At 49.7% G+C, this 22,562-nt stretch overlaps 2 long non-coding RNA genes across 2 annotated transcripts; one reads left to right on the top strand and one right to left on the bottom strand.

Moving 5' to 3' along the window:
• Positions 1–708: 708 nt before the first annotated feature.
• LOC104662486 lies at positions 709–10,773 on the top strand. The gene is made up of 3 exons (XR_747999.1): positions 709–810; positions 2,503–2,638; positions 10,093–10,773. It is a non-coding gene; the product is annotated as an uncharacterized LOC104662486 (long non-coding RNA).
• On the bottom strand, positions 6,583–7,668 carry LOC104662485. Its single transcript, XR_747998.1, has 2 exons — positions 7,373–7,668; positions 6,583–6,914 (listed from the first exon to the last, which is right to left on the bottom strand). It is a non-coding gene; the product is annotated as an uncharacterized LOC104662485 (long non-coding RNA).
• Positions 10,774–22,562: the final 11,789 nt, after the last annotated feature.

Raw genomic sequence — 22,562 nt, 5'->3', positions numbered from 1 at the left:
CACATTGGACACAGGCAAAGACTGGCAAATGCCTTATTTCCTGCAAGTTACATGCTGCATGGGGCACATGGGTGCTCAAGGAGACAGTGGGCTTGGGTAGCCTATAAGAATCGTGGCAATGAGCATTGACCCTGGACTCAGACCTCTCAGGCAGAAGCCAGCTTTGCTCCTACTCACCGTGAATGTGCTTAGAACGTTAGAACGCTCTGGCCTCAGTTTCTGAATCTCTAAAAACCAGACACTGATACCTAATTCATTGTGGAGAGACAGTGCCTGTAGAGAGCTCCTGTGAGGCGTGCCTGGGCCCAGAGGTCGAGCGGATGGCTGTCACTATTGGAGGGTCACAGCAGGCTTTGGTTCCCACTGGATCCACTGAGAACTCTGTCCTTCACTAGAGCCAGCAAGACTGTCTTCAGTACAAGCACCATCCTGCCTCAGGAACGTGATGTTGCATCCAGACGTGGTACCAAGCTGTGTGCCTGCCAATCTAGCAGAGGCTTCCAAGCCATCAAGCCCAAATATGTACCCCACCATGCTCCTTGTGCACTGAGCCATCCCTACACAGTGCAGGAGACAACTTAGTATGGGGCCACGGTAGGGGTTAACCTGGCTGCTCTCTGGCTGGTTACAGTCTGCCAAAGCAATAAGCAGCAGTGAGAAGTTAAGTAAACATCATGATGTAATTAAGTTGCTATGGCAGTAAATCTTAGTGACTCAGGTTCAGAAAAGGAGTGGCTCTCAACCAGAGGCAATTTTTCCCTCCAGGTACACTTGCTAATGTCTGGACACAGTTTTGGTTGTTACGACTGGGTAAGGGCGTAACTGGCATTTACTGAGTAGAGGCCAGAGATGCTGCTAGGCATCCTACAATATACAGGAGAGTCCTACAGGAGAGATTGCCCAGCCCAAAAGGTCAATAATGCTGAGGTTCAGAAACCTCGACACAGCAGCACAGCAGCAATGGCTGGTGCTTGTTGGAGGAGGAGGGTGGCTTAACTAGAGTCTTGAAGGACCATGAAAGTCAGAAGAGCAGGCAGGAGAGGGAAGCCTTCCAGGAGGGGTCCCAGCACAAGCAAGGATGGGAGGGAAGGATGTTTGAGGGGCAGTGAGCAGGCTGGCTCGGCTGCAGGGGCGTTTGTGCAGGTGATATGTGGAGGGCATGTGGGGTTTACTCTCCCATCCTAAGCAAATCCTTGGGCTTCTGCTGAGAAGCTCCCCATCCCTGTCCATGGGGTGAGGAGGGACTTTCAGTCAAACGACAACACCCTCCCCGAGTCCAGGGGGTAACATGTGGCCAAGACAGGACCATCCTGTCCTCCTGTGGGGACCTGAATCGTGAACAGTGACATGAGTGAATTCACCATCATGGCCACACAGAGGACCCAGGAGCTGCCCTGATGCCCCCAAGCTCCCTGAATCTGGCTCCTCATGTTTAATTTTCCTACATACTTACCCCATTTCTTCCCATAAATGTCTTCAAAAAATTAAATCAAGGAATCCAGAGTTGGTTTTCGTTGCTTGCACTCAAATTTGGATGGGGGTCTGTGGCTTGGGTCTTCCTCTGCCTTCCTGCCACATATCTTCTAGTGCCTGAACCCTGACTGTGGGGGCGGTGGAGTCTGCCGAGCAGATAAACAGTCCACTGAATTATAGGACTGTGGTGTGTTGTGCACTGATGTCTGCAAGACACACACACACACACACACACACACACACACGAGAGAGGACACAGGGACAGCCAGGTTCACGGCAGACACTAGTAGCCACTCTCCTTTCTTCCTTGGTAACAGAGCCACACTTCTGTTCACCCCTCCAGTAGAAAACAATGTGCTGGGCCAGGTGTGATGGCTCACGCCTCTTAATCCCAGTACTTTGAGGGGCTGAGGCGGGCGGATCACGAGCTCAGGAGATCGAGACCATCCTGGGCACAGTGACTCAGGCCTGTAATCTCACCACTTTGGGAGGCCAAGGTGGGCGGAACACGAGGTCAAGAGATGGAGACCAGCCTAGCCAACATGGTGAAATCCCATCTCTACTAAAAATACAAAAATTAGCTGGGCGTGGTGGCAGGCGCCTATAGTCCTAGCTACTTGGGAGGCTGAGGCAGGAGAATGGCATGAACCCGGAAGGCAGAGCTGGCAGTGAGCTGAGATCGCACCACTGCACTCCAGCCTGGGTGACAGAGCGAGACTCCATCTCAAAAAAAAAAAAAGAAAAAAAAGAAAAGAAAAGAAAAAAGAAAACAATGTGCTGAAGGAAGGTGGCCCTGCTTCAGCCCTAAGCAGAGCAACATGATTGGTCAGTGGTTCAAGGCCAAGAACAGTAATCCTCTCCCTTTGCTTGTGATTGGTTTGACAATAAGCCTGTCATCCAGTTCTATTAATAGCTAATAGAACTATTAGGGACATTTACTAGAGGCTTCTGGGAAGCCTGGGCTATAGAAGAAGCCACGCAGGAGTAAAATCTCCCAACTCTCCTTCCTTTCCTCTGTTTTGGACACAGGCTGGTGATGCTGGAGCAATGGCAGCCACCGGAAACCCCAAGGCGAAGGCCAGAGAATCCCAAAGACGCAGACAGAGACCTCTTAGAACTGGAGAGTAACCCAAGTTGGAGTTGCCTTTTCTGGACTTCTTGTTAAGTGAGTTTAAAACAAAATGCCTTTGTAATTTAAGCCAGTGCTTCTAGAACTTTAATGTTCAATTGCCTTTTCAACAAATAGTGTCAGAAAAAAATTTGTCCATAGACAAAGAAAATCAGTCACACCCTAACTGTCATACATTATATAAAAATTAACTCAAAAATGGATTTTGGGCTCATAATGTAACATGTAAAACTATAAAACTTTAAAAAAATAATGCTTAGGAGAAAATCTTCAGGACCCAGGGCTAGAAAAAGAGTTCTTAGACTTGACACAGAAAACACAATGCACAAAAGGAAAAATTGATCAATTGGACCTCAATAAAATTTAAAACTTTTGCACTGCAAAAGGCCTTATGAAGAGATGAAAAGACAAGCTACGTACTGGGAGAAAATATTTTCAAACTACTTATCCCACAAAGGATTTAATACCTAGAATAATATAAGGAAGTATTAAAACTCAACAGTAAAAAAAAAAAAATCCATTTAGGAAATGGGCAAAAGATATGAACAGCTATTTCACCAGTGGTGATATATGAATGGCAAGTAAGTACACAAAAACATGTTCAACATCATTATCCACAAGGAAAATGCAAATTAAAATCACTAAATACCCACATGAAAGTGGCTAAAATAAAAAACAGTGATAACAGTAAATGATGGCAAGGGTATAGAAAACTTCTATTGCTCATACAAAACACTGCTGATACACAGATGCTCTGGAAAACGGTTCAGCAGTTCCTTCCAGAAATTAGACATGTGCTTACCATATAACCCAGCATTTGCCCTCTTGGGCATTTGTCCCGGAGAAATGAAAACTTGTATTCAGACAAAAATTTATATATGAATAATCATAGCAACTTTGCTGATAATAGCGAAAAATTGGAAAACAACCCAAATGTACTTTAATGAATGAGTTAAATAAACTGGTGCATCTCTACTATGAAATATTATTCTGCAATTAAAAGGAGCAACCTATTAATACCTGTGACGGCATGATGGCTCTCCAGGGAATTAAGCTCAGTGAAAAAAGCCGATCTCAAAAGGTTATGCACCATATGATCTCACTTAGATATCTTTATTTTATTTATTTATTTATTTATTCATTCATTCATTTATTTTGTTTTTTGAGGCCGAATCTTCTTCTATAGCCCAGGCTGGAGTTCAGTGGCGCAATCTCGGCTCACTGTAACCTCCACCTCCCAGGTTCAAGCAATTCTCCTGCTTCAGCCTCCCAAGTAGCTGGGATTGCAGCGCCCACCACCACGTCTGGCTAATTTTTTTGTATTTTTAGTAGAGACAGGGTTTCACTGTGTTGACCAGGATTGTCTCGATCTCCTGACCTCATGATCCACCCGCCTCGGCCTCCCAAAGTGCTGGGATTACAGACGTGAGCCACCGTGCCCGGCCAGAACTGTTTTGAAGCTTAATGGTGGTGGTCACATGAATCTAAACATACAATAAACTTTCAAAGAACTAAATACACACTAATTAGTGCATATAAAAACTGGTGAAACCTGGGTCAGACAGATGGATTGTATCAGAGTCAATATTCTGCTTGTGAAACTTTACTATAATTAGGAAGATAGTATTATTGGGAGGAAATGAATGAAGTGCAGGTGAGATTTTCCGTATTTCTTACCATCACGTGTGAATCTAAAATTAACCAAATTGCACTAAATTTTTTGTGGATCCATGAATTAATGTGGGAAACCCATTTCCTGAACTGCACAAAGGCAATTAAATAAAATATATTACACATTAGAAATCAGTTCCTTTTGGTACTGTGATTTTTTTCAAACAGGAAAATGTAGCGGGGGTGGGGGTTGGGGAGGCTTTGGAATTAATATATAATTAGATTTTTAGCCAGGTAGAAAGCTTAAACAAAATAAACTTGACTCTAAGTAATTAAAAATTTTAATGGGCATATGAATCACCTGGGTAATCTTGTTTAAAAAAGAAAAGCAGATTCTGATTCAGTAAGCCTTGAGTATTACCCGAGATTCTGCATTTCTAATGAACTGATATTGCTGGTTCATGGACCCCATTTTAGGTAGCAATAAAATAAGCCACTTTTAGTTGCATATTCCGTTAGTTGCTGCCAAAAGCATCCTCTTTTGACTATTTGCATATTAGTCCCACCCACTAGATGGAGCCCAGAGTCTTATCTTCCCACCAATCAGATTCACGCTCCACCTGTGGGAGGAGCCAAGCGACAAGTATGTGGGGAGAAGACGGTCCTTTTTCCAAAAGGCAAGAGCGCTTCCCTGTGTTGTGAGCGTGGGTGAGAGAGAGACCTAGGACGATGGAGGTAGAGCAGACGGCAGGGACAGATGCTGATTTGGGGATGTCTGGGTCTTTGGTTGCCTCTTTATGGTCTGTTTATGAAACCCAGACGCCCTTTCAGTGAGAAGCAATTCTGCCATGTTTATTTTCTGGGGGGGAAAGAAGCCACAAAACCCAAATATTTATATCCGTTGTGCAGTCTTCTCCAGTTTCCAGGCACGTCTTCCTTTTCTATATCTTGGAGAACATTTCAAGCCTCCTGGAATTTTTCTTCAAGGAGGGGCCTCAGGGCTACTGCTGCAGGGTGACTCACTGAGCCGCCAGGAGGCCTGGGCTTCCTTCCTGGAAATCAGGGATCCTTTGTGGGCCTCTCAGACCCAGCTCTCCTGTGAAGTTGAGAGCTTCCAGCTGGTCTTCTAGGGAGGTCAAGAGGTGGCGGGAATACTGGAAATGGCTCTGCCCCTCACATGCTGTGTGTCCTTGAGTGAATGATCTGGCCTCTCTGAACACCAGTTTCTTACCCTGCGAAAGGTGGGAGTTGCAGCAGGTGATTTCTTAGGATCCTGCCTGCTCTAAGTGTTTCATGGTCTCCAAATTCTCATCAACAGGACTTAGCTAAGGTCTGTGCTCTCCGTCTTGGCTGCATATTTGAGTCACCTGAGGGACACTAAAGATTCTAAACCCAGATGTTCTGATCTGATAGATCTGGGGTCCAATGTGGGTGTCAGGAATCTTTAAAACTTCCCAGGTGTCCCTAACATACAGTCAGGGTTGAAAGCCACTGGGCTACACCTGATTTTACAGAAGAGGAAACTGGGCTCCCATCTCTGGTCAGCAGGTCAGCCACCGGTAGAATCCAGTGACTCCCACTTGCAGGTGTGGGACCTCACAACCACCCTCTGCCAAGGACCTGGGGAACATTGCACCTTTCCATTCTTCAACAATCTTCTCCTCCATCTCTTTCCCTCTCTGCCCCATCCCTCTCTCCAATGAGCTAAATCTTTCTCAAGTAGCTCCTGCCTGTGTCCTGTGAAAGTCCCCGCCAGGAGGAGTCGCCACACCTGTTTGCCTCCTTGAACTAGGAAGGAAGGAGGGAAATACAGGCAGAAGTATGCAGAACTCAGGGTCTCCCACGTCACTCTGCCTCCCACCCAAAGCACCTTGCTCCAGGTTTGTCATAGGACAAGGGGAAGCTGCTGTGAGGACACTGAGGGTGATGGGTGTTGGGGTCCGCGTGTTTCCTAAACAAAGGAATGAACACCCAAGACAACACAGGATGAGACAAACATGGCGGCCTCCCCGAAGGGGCACGCTCTGCTTTATTTTATACAGTGGTTTGTGGAATGTTGCCAAGTCACAAGACACATTGTTGTTTTTCTGACCTTTCCCTGACTTTCTGGATTTTCAAGATGTTTATACATAAACCAGCCCCCAGGGTCTGCTGTTTGCAGCTGGCTCCTTTGTCCTCCCTGTTTGCAGGGAAGGAACACCCTGCTTCGTTTGCAAGAGCAGGACTTATCGGGAACATCTCGTTTGCGAGCACGTAGTCCTCTACAAACATGGCGGCCGCCATGTTTGTCTTGTCCTGTGTTGTCTTGTGTGTTCATTCCTTTGTTTAGGAAACACGCGGACCCCAACAGATGGGAGTTGAAAAAGGAAGAGGAGAGAAATAGCACATCTGGGTTTAGACATTATCCCTGGATGCTTCCTTGCATGTTGGGAAAGGCTCATTACAATCTAGTCATGTTTAGCCCTTTAGGAGCCCTGGGGTAGTGAGTCCAGGGCCAGCACTGGGGGCTTTTCTCCCAGCCCCTTTACAAAGTCATGTTGACCTTGGAGCGTCTCCTGCCCCAGGAGAGCGCTACAGCTGCTGCAGACAGCATGAGATGCTTCTCTATGTGGGCCCAGCTTCACTCTTCTGTGCTCCTGATGATGGAGGACAGAAAGTGGCTCTTCCTTCCTGGCAAGCATTTCCAGTCTCTGAAGACTCTCTGGGGAAAGAACACAAGGGGGAGAGGCTTCCTAAGTCCCTTCACTGGGGGCTTATCCGTGGCCGATGTTCCTGGGGAGACATACATTTCATCAGTCACTTTCCATCTCACGCCACTCTCCCTCCTCTCTGCAAGCTTACACTGCAGCCCCATGGAATTACACACAGTGCCTTGCATATGCCAAAGTTCTTCCACCTCTAGTCATGCTAGTTCCTGTCCTGGAACCCCCTTCCTAACTCGATCCTGCTGAGCAGCCTGGGATCTGTGTACAGGACGCCCCTCAGAGTCACCCAGTCACAGGGGAAGCTGGGGTTTTTATTCCCCGCCCCTCAGTCACGGGTGTAGGCCTGTTCCTGGGGCACTCGCCCCCCGGCGTCTCCAATGCCAGGCAGCCCAGAGAGCCACTCTCCTGTCCAAGGAATCCTTAGAGAATATTCCCAGGAGGAGTGAATGTCCACCCTGTGTGGCGTCCTCCTGGGGCGCTCCTTTCTTGGGGGGACCCCAGCCCCTCTTGCCCTTCCACCCAGAATCCTCCTGTTTCATGGGTGAAAACTAGAGCCCAGGTTGGAGCTCTGCTGTGTCTCTCAGACTCTAGTGAGTGTCAGAATCCTCTGGAGGCCTTGTTAAAACTCCGATGGCCGGGCCCACCCTGAGGTTCTGATTCGGGAGGTCTCAGCAGGGCCCGAGAGCTGGCTTTCCCAGCAGGGTCCCAGGGTGCTGATGCTGCTGCCCCTAGGACCACCCCGAGAGCCCTGGCTCTCCACCGGAGCCTGCCTACCTGGATACAGTGACCACAGGCCACAGGTCGCTCCTCACTGCTTCACTCCACGCCCTCTCCTGTGACCTTATCTCATCCCACCTCCCCCTTGGTCACGTGGCTCTAGCCATACCCACCTCCCTGCCATTCCTCAGCCAGGATCACCAAGGTCTCTCCTGCCCCGGGGCCTGTGCACCTGCTGTGCCTCTGCTTGGGGTGCTCTTCCCAGGGCTCGCTCACCTCCTCAGAGAGGCCTCCTGACCCCTGACATGGCCTTGCCCTTCACCTCTATCGTCCTTTAGAACAATCCCCACCTCCCGCACATCACGCAGTTGCCAGTTCAACTGCTACTGCTTGTCCTCCAGACTCGAAAGTAACCTTGCAGTGAGCAGTGGGCAGGGGGCGTTGTTTTGTTCCCTGCCCTGTCCCAGAGCAGTGCCTGGCAGGGGTGGGTGCTCAGTACACACCTATGAACAAGTGACTCCAATGCAGGGACCGTTCTCTCTGATCTCTAAATCCACCTTTCTTATGTTGTAGTAACAATATTGAATGTTGTTCCTTACATCATCCATTTTCTTTTCTGACTTTTAGATCATAGTGCCTTACAGAACAACTGGGCAAAAAATGGACTTTCAGACATGGCAGGTGCCCAGGTCCAGGCCCCACCCTTTGGTCCTGCAGGGACTGCACTCATTTATTTTTCTCTTTTCTGGCTCTCCACATGCCAACAGCTCCCTGGCTTTAATTTTCATCCATTTAAGTTGAAAAAAATCAAAACAAATGAAATGCACTTAAGAGAAAGCCTTGAGGAGTTAGCGGGCCACCCGAAGTGAACGGACTCCTTTCAAGGAGTTCTCAATTGTTGTTATCAATGATTTATTGGGCTCTGATACGTTCCCGGCGTCACCAAGACAGAGAGGAGACAGGGTCCCTGCCCTGGGGCATCCCAAAGAAGACGGGAGAGTTTGTGAAATGAAAACATGTCCCATATGATGAGACAGTTACACATCACACCTCAAGGCTGCTCTATGCTTTTATTATGTTTTTACTCTTAAGGATGTTCATTTATCTTCTGATTTAAAAAAGTAATTGAAACGTTTATAAAATATTCCTAGAAAATAGAGAAAAAATAAAATCTAACTCCAGTGTTTTTAATGCACATATAAAATCTATTTGGTTTATAAAATTAGGATTTCTTCTAAATGTTTCATTTAGTTAGTTTGGAAGTTTTGTTAATTTACTCATCAGATTCTGCTTTGAGTTTTATTCACATTATACCATGTACATTTCTTTAGGCCATCAAGCAGTCTTCAAAAGCATAAATTTCATTAGTTACAATGTATTTCATATAGATATACGATAACTGCCTTCAACAATCTTCTATTTCTGAGCAATAAAATTTTTAATTTTTTTCTTGTTTTGCTTTTGGTTATTATAATATTGCTTGAATATGCTTAGTTTAGAAAGCCTTGACTCACCGTTATTATAATTTCAGTTTATAATCAGGAAGAGGGACAGCCTAACTCTAAGGCTGAAACTAAATCCTAAAGCTAGTTACACAGTCTCTCTGAGCTTTGCTGTCATCTTCTGTCCTGTGGTAAGAATAATACTGAGGTCCTAGGGAGCTATGAACCATATGCTGTGAGAGAACACAGCTGAGCAGCCCAGCCAGAGCTCCCTGGGGAAGCCGTCAGAGGTCAGCAACTCCCGTCCCCTTCCCTCTTGACTCCTAAGAGTCTGAGACAGAACTTTGCCCTCCCTTCTTTCTGTCCAAAAGACATACAATGATAATGATGCTGATGGTTATTTAGTAAGAAACTTCCCAACAGTCATCAGGAGGGGACACAGTTGCATTCTCTCCAGGGAAGATGTCAGGGTGGCCAGAAATATCACCATGATCCAAAGAGGACACAAACACTCCTGCTATTTTATTGTCACCAGGGAAAGACCAGCTCTAGGTTTGACGAATGTTTAGTGACAGTTTGCAAAAGTGAAAAAGAAACTGACATAATGGTAGCCAAACAGGCTTTCTCTGCATTAGAAGAGCTCAATGGACCCTTGCATGTCTGATTAGAGAAAAACAAAACAAACAAGCGAGAGCTCCTCCGATGCACAGAGGTGCTGCTCCATTGAACTAGACCAGAAGAACTTGGGTCTGCCGCTTGGGAACAGGGGCCAACATGACATGCTGGGCAAGGACCCATCATCTGACATGAAGATGCCCTGAGGGCATTGGAAAGCATGGTGTGTCAGGAGAAGATGGCCCTGAGGACAGGTGCATTTGGGTGCTAGTGAGTGCCACAGCATGTTGGGTCTCTAGTTTTGTATCAGTCAGCTACTCTCACAATCATGCTGTGTAACAAACCACCCCCAAACTCAGTTACAAACAGTAGTATTTATTTCTCATTCTCATGTCCACAGGTCTGATGGGGTTCATCACATCTGAGCCAGGACTGGCTTTTCTTGGCTGCAAGCTGGGTCCAGGTCTGCTATACTGAGGGTCTCCCATCTTCCTTGGACCAGTGACAACCAGAGGCCTATTTCTGTCATAATGGAAGGCAGGAGAACAAGCAGGCAAGACCAGCTGTGCTAGCACATGCTGCCTCTCTGCCTACATCACACCTGCTAATGTCCCATTGGCTAAAGCAAGTCACACAAGCAAACCCGACATCAACAGGACAAGGAAACAGACTCCACCTCTAGAGGCACAAACTACAAAGTCACATGACACAGGGCATGGATTTAGGGAAGGAAGATGGAGAATGACAACAATGACCCTCAATAACACAACCTCCCACAGGTTTCCAAATCCCCATCCCAGGCATATTTCCAAGGAAACTGAATCATGGGTTCAGGATTTTAGAGCAAGCAATTTCTGTTCTCCCAGCTTAGTTTCCACACCCTTAACACAGGGGCAATGATGTTGCATCAAATCGTATCTTAGAAGTTTGTGATGACGTTTAAACAACTAAATGCCAAAAAAGTGCTTAGGTCAGGGCTGGGTAGGAGGGGCAGAAGCCAATGGTAACAAGTAGCATCACTGTTAACCCGCAAAGTTCTGGGAATTTCCTTGAAAGTCTGATTAGAGAATCATGTCCCCAACAATTAACATTTCTTTTGTTTCTGTTTGTTTGTTTGTCTGTTTGAATCTAAGAAAATACTAATTGTCTCAGGGTAGAATATTTATCTGATGAGCATATAGAAGGTAAGGGCTCTTTGGAGTCACAGTGCTGGGTTTGGGTCTCACCTTCCTATCTACCTGACTCTCTGAGCCTTGGTTCCTCATCTGTAGAATGGGTACATTCCCAGCCTCTTGTGTCTGTGGCAGTCAGGGTTAAATGGGCTAATGATTCTAAAGTGCCCCGCACAGGCCAGGCAGGTGCTGAGCTACCTTGGGCCATAGCAGGAGCACTGACTTGGGAGTCAAGAGCTGGGACCTCAGGTCCTATTCCCCAGGGATCCGGGAGAAGTCCCTTGGCTTCCCTGAGCTTCATCCACCCCACGTGCTAGTGAGGTGGCTGGACCAGTCAGGCCAAGGATGTCCCTGCGGCTCTCTAACTTCCCCTTACTCCCTGTTCAGCAAAGGGCAGGCGCTGGGCCTGGCCAGGTTCCCACAAAGGCCAGGCATGGCTGTGCTCAGCTCAGGGCGGGTGTGGGGGATGCGTTTCTGCCCTCAAAGGACTGAGCTCCAGTTTCTTTCTTCACTGAGCCCTTTACTGTCTGCCTGCGGGTGGTTATTTAAGACATCTCCCGCCTGCAGGGGCCTCTTAGAGAACAAACAGGGGATCATTCCTTCAGCTGCAGTGCAGGCTTTACTGGGCTTGTTCCTGCCTCAAGTGGCCAGATCCTCCCTGAATGGAGTCGCCCCACAGGCCTCACACCCAGAGAGGGGCAGCCAGAAGCCTCCGAAGCTCTGCCCAGCTCGTCCTGAATGTGCTCCCTGCCCTGAGTGGAGCGCTCACAGCTCCCCGCATCAAGGTTTCTGTCTCCCCAAGGATCTTCCTCTTAAAAACCCTTCTTCTCCCAGATCCCACAAACCGACATAAAAAACACAAAACACCCAGTAAACACCACATAAACTGATCACACACAAAGAATATCCAAAAAGAAGAACTCGTATAACCCCTTTAAACTATAAAATATGTCTGTTGGGATTTGTGGGAGATCATGGATCACAGCCTCCCCTGCTCCTGGTTCAGCACCATGAGAAATGGAAGCAAGGTTCACCCGGGGGACGGGAAAGCATCAGCTGCCACTCATGAGGCTGGGGGGCAGGGGAAGCCCCTCATCCGTGGACACAAACAGGCGTCCTGACATGACTTCCATGAGCAGAAGTGGCCAGAGCTGGAAAGCTGACCTCACAAGGCTGAGGACCTGCCTTGAGCTCTGCCTGACTGCAGAGAAGAAAAGTTCTCTTCTTGCAACCTCAAACCTTCCAGGTAAGAATCGAACGAAATCCGACCTTTCTGTTCTCTCCACCATCTCCCTCCCGGCTCACCCACCCAGCAGCTCAGCACCTGTGAAATCCGTCTCCCGATGCACACTTGCTAACCGGGTGGGTGTGAGCACGACGATGGGAAACAGCGGGAGTCCCCTGAGTGCAGACTCAGGATTGAACCTGCCTGAAGAGTGGCATCTAACACACATGCTGTGGTCAACTCCACTCCACTCTGGGTCCCGAGAATAGGAGCAAATGCGTATTTTGCTTGCAGGGCAGGTGTTTCATCCACATTATTGCAGGAATAGATGAATTTAACTAAAAGAACAGCACAGTGAGCACCTCTTCCAGGGATGCCTCCCTCTAGGAACATGACACTGAGATGATCAAGGTTCTAAAAGGGCGATTGAATTACTCTTCGAAAATGAAACTGCTCACACAGAATGACAATTAAATTAATAACAACGAAGACAATGCCCAGATTTCATCTCAGCTCACAGCCCTCCTGTGTGCTGTGGGATCGGGTTCTTGGGGATGACTCCAGATGCAGGGAAGAGTCCGGATTTATCCACAAAGGTGAGCTGTCAGCATGAGGGTCCCCTACAGTGGAGCTTGCCAAGGTCCGTGGCTCCCAGGGGACCCATTCCAGGGCTAACAGATGAAGCATGGAAATGCTGTGTGGAGTGTACTGAGCAGCCGTTCTCAGGAGAAAACAGACAAATCCTCCTCTACTTTGGCTCACCAGCTTTGTGGCCTGTTTTATGTCATTTTTGCTGAGCTCCACCGGGTCACCCCTCCTGCTGGCTTTGTGATACTGACATTTCAGGCACTGGCGCAGGTACATTGGCCTTCCTGGCTGGGATTCCATGGGTGGAGTGAGCAGTACTGGCTTGGAGGAGCCGTGGCTGCACAGGGCCTGTGCTCTCAGCTGATCAGTGCCTGTCCTGACCCCAAAGGGCCCTCGCAGTACTGTTTGAAATTGTTCTTGCCATCTTTGGAACGGATTCCTCAGTACGTTTCAGACCCATTGTTATGACTTTGGTTTCAATCTAGGCACACAGCTTGGCCAACGGACAGTCTCAACATCTATGATCGCTCTTTCCCAGAGATAACATCTCAGATACCGATGCCGAAAGAGAAACAGCAGCCTGTCCCCAGGTGGCAGGAAATAGTCCATTTGAACGGCAATTTCATAAGTGGCAGATGATTTTTATTGTAATTTTCTGGTGAGCCGATTAAGTGGAGGCAGAGTCAGTTCTGGGGCATCAATGTCTTTAATAACTCGGGGAGACCGAGGCCGTGCTCAGCAGGAACACCGAGTCCATGGAAAACAGGCCCTGGGCCTGCTGATGTGCATAATTCCACGTTTGCCCCCCAAGTAACCAGGATGGTAAATTACAGGTGTCAGATAATCACGCTCTGGAGTGGCTGCTTGAGGATGCGATCGACCAATTTAAGCTCCGTCTGACACATGATCAATAGGCCGTGATGCTACATGGAGTGCAGGCACAGCGTCCAAACCTGTAGAGCAGTGGCTCCCAGTTGGGGCAACTTTGCCCCCCAGAGGACATTTGGCAATGTCTGGATATGTTTGCAATTGTCACAGCTAGGAGAGGGGGATGCTATTGGCATCTGGTGGGCAAGGCCACGGATGCTTCTAAACCTCCCGTGATGCACAGAAGTCCCCACAGACACATCCTGTGCAGACTGTCCATAAAGCCTAGTAAGATGCTCTGACTTAGTGCCACAATGAACATTCCACTCCATCATCTGGGTATCTCCAGGGATGTACGGAGCTGGACGTCTAGCTTTTCATCTGGGTATCACCGGCCTCACGCAGAACCAAAACCGTGTGTAGATTGAATCTCTTATTTGCTCTGCCACTTCCTTTCCTTGTAATTTTCTCCTTCTCACTAGTATTTTCTGTTACTGGAGGAATGGTAAGAAAACATAAAATGCTAGAGAGTCACTAACGATTTTGTTTTTGTCAATAAAGAAGTAATTTGCAAGTGACTCATAAAAAGCAGAAAATTAATGAAAGAAGACATGAGATCTATCAAAAGGCTGATCAGGGTGGCTCACGCCTGTAATCCCAGCACTCTGGGAGACCAAGGCGGGTAGATCACCTGAGGTCAGGAGTTCGAGACCAGCCTGACCAACAAGGTGAAATCCCGTCTCTACTAAAAATATGAAAAAGAAATTAGCCGGGCATGGTGGCGGTTGCCTGTAGTCCCAGCTACTCCGGAGGCTGAGACAGGAGACTTGCTTGAACCTGGGAGACGGAGCTTGCAGTGAGCTGAGATTGCCGCCAGTGCACTCCAGCCTGGGTGACAGAGCGAGACTCCGTCTCAAAAAACAAAACAAACAAACAAAAAAACTGATCTGCTCAGGAGAGCAGCAGAGAGAAGAGTCCAGACGGGAGCTGGTCAGTTTCAGGAGAGTGCACAGAGCAGGACCTCGCGGGACTGGCCCAGAGCTCCTCAAACTAATGTCAGTTCAGCGGTGCAACCGGCACTTTAAAATACTCATCACAGGATTGAGTAGAAAATATCAAAAGTTGTCAGTACTACTTTGTGAAACTTTATATTCATATATATGGAGGGTGTGTGTGTGTGTGAGAGCACGCGCGCGCCAGGTTCCATTGTAAAATAATTTCTTATGACGGTTGTGATCAAAACAGCTTGAAAAACACTGGAGTGGATTCAATGACGGAGAATTGAGAAATAATTAAGTATCTCTAAGTAAATTTTGCAAGTAAAAAGAACAAGAAGGCCGGGAGCAGTGGCTCACGCCTGTAATCCCGACACTTTGGGAGGCTGAGGCGGGCGGATCACAAGGTCAGAAAATCGAGACCATCCTGGCCAACATGGTGAAACCCCATCTCTACTAAAAATACAAAAATTAGCCGGCATCACGCCTGTAATCCCAGCTACCCGGGAGGCTGAGGCAGGAGAACTGCTTGAACCCAGGAGGCGGAAGTCGTGCCACTGCACTCCAACCTGGCGACAGTGAGACTCCATCTCAAAAGAAAAAAAAAAAGAACAAGAAAATGACAAACTCTAGGAAAAATGTAAAGTGTGTAAGAAAAAAATACAACTATATTACAGCACTTAGTTCTGCAGAGAATAGCATTTACCTGGTCACAGGACATAAAGGTTGATTATGATGCAATTAAAAATAGTGATGTAGCGTACAGCGTAGCAGGAAAGGAGCTGGTGGGTGGTATAACAGCTAACTTCTCATCTAGCTTAGCAGACATTAAATAACACTAGACCTTGAAAGCTCTATGAATAGCTTCCCTGGCTTCCTCTTTCTTTTCTTTTCTTTTTTTCTTTGAGACAGGTCTCACTCTGGTTTCCCAGGCTGGAGTGCAGTGGTGTGATCTTGGTTCACTGTAGCCTTAGACCTCCTGGGCTCAGGTGATTCTCCCACCTCAGCCTCCCAAGTAGCAGGGACTACAGGCACACACCACCACGTCCGACTAACTTTTTGTCTTTTTAGGAGAGACAGGGTTTTGCTGTGTTGCCCAGGCTGGTCTTGAACACCTGGAGTCTCAATCCACCCGCCTCAGCCTCCCAGAGTGCTAGGATTACAGGCATGAGCCATAGCACCCGGCCAAGCTTCCTCTTTCAGGATTTGGACATAATGTGCGGAAACTTGTGGATGTCTCTGAGAAGAGGTGTGCAGGGAACAGAAAGATTCAATGGTGTTTGATTTGGTCACCATATATCTCTTTAATGTAAAAAGGGATCATTCAGGACCAGTGAGGTCACGGTGGTGTTCATTGGAAAGAGCCCAGGTACCCAGGTGGCTCTTGGCTCCATCACCTACAGCCCCATGCCCTTGAATGAGTCCCTCTCCAGCTTTTGACACCAGTTGACCAACCTCTAAAACAAATTATTTTGACTTGTCCTTGGAGCCCTGCGAGTCTGTCTCACCATGGAATGACTTGGGAGTCTGGACACCACCCACGCTGACTCCATGTCTAATACCGTGCCTGGCTCAGCACAGGCAGCAGGAAAGCTGTGTGGGTGTGCATTGGGGTGGGCAGACACCATAGACAGCCTTCGCTCTCCCAAGATGGGGGAGGTCCTGAACCACGACTTAGGGAACTGCTTGTGCCTAAGCCCCCATCCCCTCCACAGTAGTGCAGAAAGGATGCTCTCCTAATCAGCTAATTTTCACAAAACGTGGGATGCCCTGGTGGGATCCCCTGCTAGGAGAGCAGATGACTTCCAGGAGCACATAGAGGGGGCAGAGGCTGCAGGCTGACCCTTGATACCCCTCATCCCCTTCATTTAACATTAGAAATCCCAAAGTTTAGCTGCCCCGACCAAAACTGAATTTCCCATCCTGCTTTGCAGCTGGTGTGTACCTTCCCAGTGTACCCTTAAATGCATGGGTACGCCCCACTTTCCCTTCTCTTCCCTCCTGCCTGATGTGACTTGCACCTCCTTGGACCAGCAGGACAAAAACAGCCTTTGTCAATGACAGAGCCCAAGATGGGTGGGTTGAGGCTCAGCCCTGGGAGCTTCCCAACCAGCCCTGGGCCCCCAACGTAGGGGCTGTCACATGGGAGAGAAGCAAACCTCTGGCTCATGAAGTCAGGGGTATTTGGGGGTCTGATGAATTTACTTACAAATAAATATGGAAGTATATTTTTATATCAATAGTTATTTATTCACTTTAATATCCATTAGATAAAAATATCTCAACTAGGCCGGGCACGGTGGCTCACGCCTGTAATCCCAGCACTTTGGGAGGCTGAGGCGGGTGGATCACGAGGTCAGGAGATTGAGACCATCCTGGCTAACACGGTGAAACCCCGTCTCTACTAAAAATACAAAAAATTAGCTGGGCGCCTGTAGTCCCAGCTACTTGGGAGGCTGAGGCAGGAGAATGGTGTGAACCCTGGAGGCAGAGGTTTCAGTGAGCCGATCGCACCACTGCACTCCAGCCTCGGCGACAGAGCGAGATTCTGTCTAAAAAAAAAAAAATCGCAGCTAGTGGAATCACCTCTGCAATTCTACTAGGTGAACCCACCAGCAATCCTGGGGACGCTGAGGACCCTCCTCAGCGCATGGCCCTCCTGACTGTTGGGGGAGCCAGCATGAAGCCCCCATGGCCGCCCGGCTGGCCCGAGCTCCTGCACTCAGCCTTGACCGACACTGACTCTGTTCCCACAGCGGCCGCTTTGTTTGTCTCCTTTGTGGACACTTAACTCAGTGCCTGTGCTGCTCGGCTGTGACCTGACCTCCAAGGGTCACCTCCTGAATTTGCTCGCTGTGGCCTGCGCTGCAGACCCCGTCAGGAAGCTCCTGGTCTCCCCCCAACCCTTCTCCTGCCCCTCCCCCGCCTCATTCTCACAAAAGGTCTCATTGTTCTGCAGGGTCTGATTCAGACCTGCCCTGGTTTCGGTTTCCGCAATCGCCCAGCACTGGCTTTGGGTCAGGGGTCACTCTGGAGTGAAGGGGGCGCCCTGAGCAATCCCACATCACTGCATCATCCCGGCTCATCCACAGGAAGCCCCGGCCCAGGGACCCACATGGGGCCCAGAAGTGGACCAGATGCAGCAGCGGGGACGGTGATGTGGGGACGCCAGCATCTCCAACAGTGGAAAGACGAAACCTACTTTGCATTAAGCCCGTCCTCTTCTCCCCCAGGGTTAGGGGGACACAGTGTCTTCACTGACCATGTTGGAATGTTCTGGGGAGTGAAGGGAACGTCCCCAAGATGCAGTGACTTGACCTTCGCTTTGGCTGAGACTTGAAATTCTCTTCTTATTGATCTTTAAATCTGTACACACAGGAGTCTGTTTTACATCCAGCCGTCCCTGTGACCCCAGGCAAGTTCCATACCTTGTGTTTCCTCATCTGTAAAGTGGGAATAATGACCACATGGCCTCGCGTGCTTGTCAGAACCAAATCAGACAAGGCACGAAGACCCATCGGCCCGGAAAGCCGCAGCTGGGCCCTGACGATGCCACGCTATCCATCTGGGGAGGGGAAGTTCATTGCTAATTCGGTTCAAAGGAGGAAAAATACACGTCCCCCTGAGCTGAAAGAAGGAAGCCAGGTCCACCAGGCCACCGGGTCTCCTTCAGCTGAGGAAATGGACAATGAGGGCGACATCGAAACTGCAGAGAGCAGCAAAGCCCTTCACTGCTGCTGCCCGGACCCCGCAGTGACTCCTGCGGCACCACAGGTCACTGGGCCAGAAGCCAGTTAGGGAACAGCCACATCACCATCCAGGGAAGCCGCTCCCAGGCGCTGATCCCCCGAATGGTGGGTTTGCTACCAGCAGCCACACAGACACCTCGCCTCATGCCAGGCTGCTGAGCTCAGCTGGCGGGGGTGCACGATTGCCCAAGCAGGGGTGGGGCAGGGCAAGGCAGACCCAGTCACATGGTGGGAAAAGCCAAAACAAACTGCCTCATTCTGTAAAATGCCAGAAAACTGCCTGAATTGGGCATTTTAAAGGTAGTTTTTAAGGTGTAGCCATTTGGTTTTTGTTGTTGTTTTTGCCTTGTACTCTTCTATCTCCCTCCTCGTCACACAATAAACTGTCTCCAAGGCAGCCGCCCTCCCCCGGCCCGTGCCCCAGCAGGACGTGCGAGGCAGGGAGGTCAGGAGCTCTGCTGTGAGGGCACCACCAGCTTCCGGTTTGTGCATGAAAACCCGGCTCAGCTTTTCCACTCCGTGAAGACTGGGCTTCTCCAGGCTGCTTGGTAAATAATCACGGATTCCACTGGCAAGAGGAAATGTCCCCACAGCCCCTTCTCCATGGTGCACCCAACCTCCAGGTGTTTTCGATCTCAAAGAGCCCCTACTCCTGAAATTTAACAACTAAAATCTTAGTTTTCATTTCCTGAGACTCTCCTGGTGGAATCGGCAGCCTGGCAGTGTGCAGCACCTAGGGCGGCTCACGATGAAAAATCCAGAGGGGACTTTGCCTTCCTGCATGTCCCTTTGTCATCAGAACCCGGGGACCAGCAGGACCCAAAGCTCCCTGCGGCATCAGCTAGGTCTGGGAATCACTGCCCTGGGCCCAGGTGGACTTTTCGGTTGAGGCTGGTGTGTGGCCGGCACCCGGGCTGGGCAGGTGGGAAGGACAGAGGCGCTGACGGACAGAGGGAGGGGAAGGGGATTCACAGTGGTCCTGGGGGAGCCCCACGGGTGCCTTTGGCCTCTGGCTGCTCTGCTTGTCCCTCAGGCTGGTTAAATTCCCCCTGAAAGTTCCCCACTGGGCAAGTCCAGCAAGCCTGGGCCAGGCCCGTGACCTCAAGGTGGGTGGAGCTCTAGAAGGCCTGGCCCTCACTCCTAGAGTCCACATTCACCCTCAAGGCACTGAACGGCGCCCCACTGTGCATCTATCACTAACCAGGCCCTGGATGGTTTCCATGGTTCCTCTTAGACCAGCTCGCTCACAGTGACATGAGATGCTCTGAGAACCCCGCCATGGTGCAGAGTGACATTAATGCATTAAATTAGCAGCCTCTGCAACACAAACACATTTCCTTGTGGAGGCTGTGACGTTCTTTGGTAAAAGGGATCATTACATGTTTGCAAACATTCCATGCAGCTGAGGAAGGGCCTCGGGCTCTGACAAGTGATAAATGGGAAAATTAGAGGCTTCAGGAAAATGTGAATATCATCCTTTGTAAGTCTGTCCCTTGGCAGGAAATAAAAAAAGGATTCCCCAAAGCACCGAGGCATTCCTTCTATTAAGCGCCAGGAAGAATGGCTGTGACTCTTTCAGGCACTTGCACGGATCTTGATTTGTCTTCCACAGTCTCCCCAGTGCCCTGGCAATGTGTGGGAGAGAAGCCTGTGATTTCAGCAAACTGTCCTCTAATTCAGTGGTTCCCACCTTTAATTCATGATCACCCCCTAAGGAACCTTTATAGAGGTTTTTTTTCTTACTCATCCCCGCCATGAATTTAATACTACAGAAATACTGCAAACTGGTTTATGCACTGTGCGTACATCTGTATTTTTACATAATGAGAGAAAAATCTTTTCACCTCCGGGAACCAGCTCTGGCCCCCTTGGGAGCAGTATTCCCCGCGGAGGATGCATGTTCTCATTCCTTCTTTTGTTCATTTGTTCAAATGTGCAGAAAACGTGTGCATCTGGTGTAAACTCTGGGCCCTGGAAGGAGGTGTGGGAGCTGCCTGGGGCCTGGGGGCAGAGCGATGCAGGAGAGGGGACAGTGAGGACAGAGTCCAGAGACGCGAGGGGAGGGATGAGGCTGAGAAGCAGCCAGGAGCCCTGTGTGGCTGGAGCCAGGGGGTGTTAGAAGATGAGGCCAGAGGGGTGATGGGTCACAGTGGGGCACAGAGAGAGAGACGGGTCATCTCAGGCCTTAGGTGACCCTGTGAAGACTTCAGCCTTTAAGGGAAGTGGGAGCCATTGGAGGGCTCGAGGAGAGACAGGACGTGGTCTGGCTTACCTTTTAATGGGATTCTCTGTCTGAAGACAGGTTGGAGATGTGGGACAACAGCTGGAGCAGCAAGACCAACAGGGAGGCCAGGTGGAGGTGATGGTGACCGGAGCCATGCGGTCAAAGTGGAGGAGGTGAGGGAGTCCAATACTGCAGATCTCTTGCAGGTAGAGCCGCCAGGACTTGCTGGTGGATGAGAAGTGGAGTGTGGAAGGCAGGGAAGAGTGGAGAATGACTCCCAGGTGTTGGCCTGAGAGCTGGGAGGGTGGAGCCGCCATTTACAGAGATGGGGAAGACTGCGGGAGGACTGTGCTCTGACAAGGCCCTCTCTGACTCTGAGAGACACAGGAGAGCAGAACAGAGTGGATGAGGGTGACTCTTAGTAGACTTATTACATTCTCCCAGAGGATCCAAGTACATAATTTTCAGAGCCTGTGCAAAATGAAAATATAGGCCACATGCTCAAAAGCAGGAACAAAATGTCATTATAGGTACTAAAATAAAAAAACTTTTGCTTTCTTTCTGTAGTCTGTCTCTTGACCTGTCATGGTGTTTATTATTTGCTACTCAATGTTGCATTCCCTCAGATATGAGGATGTTTGTAGAGTAGCTCAGACCCCCACAGTCAGGCCCTTTCAGGGGCAGAAGGTGAAAGCAGTCGCCAGCAGGGTTATTCTCCCGAGCAGCATCTCCAGGGTGGCACCTTCTCAGTAGCCTTTTCCAAAGGAATGAGTTAGGATGACAGTTGTCACAACTTTAATGAAAAGCAACCGGTGCGATGGGAGATGGGGGAATGAACCATCAGTGTTGGAAACATGAGACTCCTGGGGAAGGTCAGCGGCTAGCAGATCCTTTATATGGGCTCAGCCCTTCTACAACCTGCAGCAAGGCTCAGCCCCCACCATGGCCCCTCTCCACGGTGGCCCCGCCTTCATTCTGGCCACACCCTCATCCTGGCCACACCCCTGCATGACCCTGCCCCCTGCCTTGCTTTGGCCCTGTCCCTAACAAAACCGTGTCCCTCTCCCCAATCCCTGAAATCTGGTCACACCTCCAGGCTGTCAGGCATCATTGTGGCTAGGGTAGGCCCTGACAGCTTTCGGGAATGAATCTCCTCTTTCTGTGCAGATGAAACCTGCCCAGGCAGGAATTCTTGCATTTCTGCCCCAGCCTCCTTTCTTAACATCCTGGAGGCCTCCTCGTAGTGTATTTGGGACAAGTGGGCTCCGAATCACTCAACAGATACCTACTGATATCTGCTCTGTGCCCAAGCTCCAGGTCTTGGCCCCAGCGGTGAAGGAATCGGGCAAAGCCCCCTCCCTCCGAGGTGACGTCTCCAGGGCTGGTCACAGGGACTCCAGGGCCATGAGCACATGGGTGACCACTCCGCGGATTATCCCACCCCAGTTGTAAGCTCCTGGGGCAGCTCCCGGCTTTCTGGGTGGTTTCCGCCCCTGTGGGGTGATTTACAACCCAAGTCCAGAGAGCGAGAGGTTGATGGGGGGCCTGGCCCGTCCCTGTCTCAAGGAGGCAGGAACTGCTTAGAGCTCCGTGCACGTGGGACCAGTGGCTCCAACAAAGCCTTGGCCAAACTCTGTTTCCTGATCCTTTTCCTCATCTGGTCGCCTCCTTCCTGCAGCATCTGCGGACGCTGAGCCCCAGGAGATGCGAGTTGCTCGGGGACCGCCCTGAGTTTCTGAGAGTCCTGGAGGCGATGGCACCTGGGTCCTGTGCAGATGGCACTGGGGAGCCTCGAAGACTTCGACTCGGGCTGAGCGTGGAGGTGGGCGGGGGAGATTCTCAGTCCTGACCCCACCACTGCGGCCCAGGGAACGTTAGACAGGGGCTGTGTCCCCTCAGAAAGAGATAGCAGGTTCGGCCATGTGCACACGCCGAGAAGAGATGGTCCAGCCGCCACCAAGTGGAACCCTGAGCCTGGAGGGACGGCCCTGCCCCTTCAACTCAGCCTGGCCAGTCCTGTCTACGTGTTTCCATTGTCAGCCGTGAAGGG

Source organism: Rhinopithecus roxellana, chromosome 13 (genome assembly GCF_007565055.1).
Source record: "Rhinopithecus roxellana isolate Shanxi Qingling chromosome 13, ASM756505v1, whole genome shotgun sequence".
Classification (NCBI taxonomy): domain Eukaryota; kingdom Metazoa; phylum Chordata; class Mammalia; order Primates; family Cercopithecidae; genus Rhinopithecus; species Rhinopithecus roxellana.
This window is presented reverse-complemented; position numbering and strand designations above follow the sequence as displayed.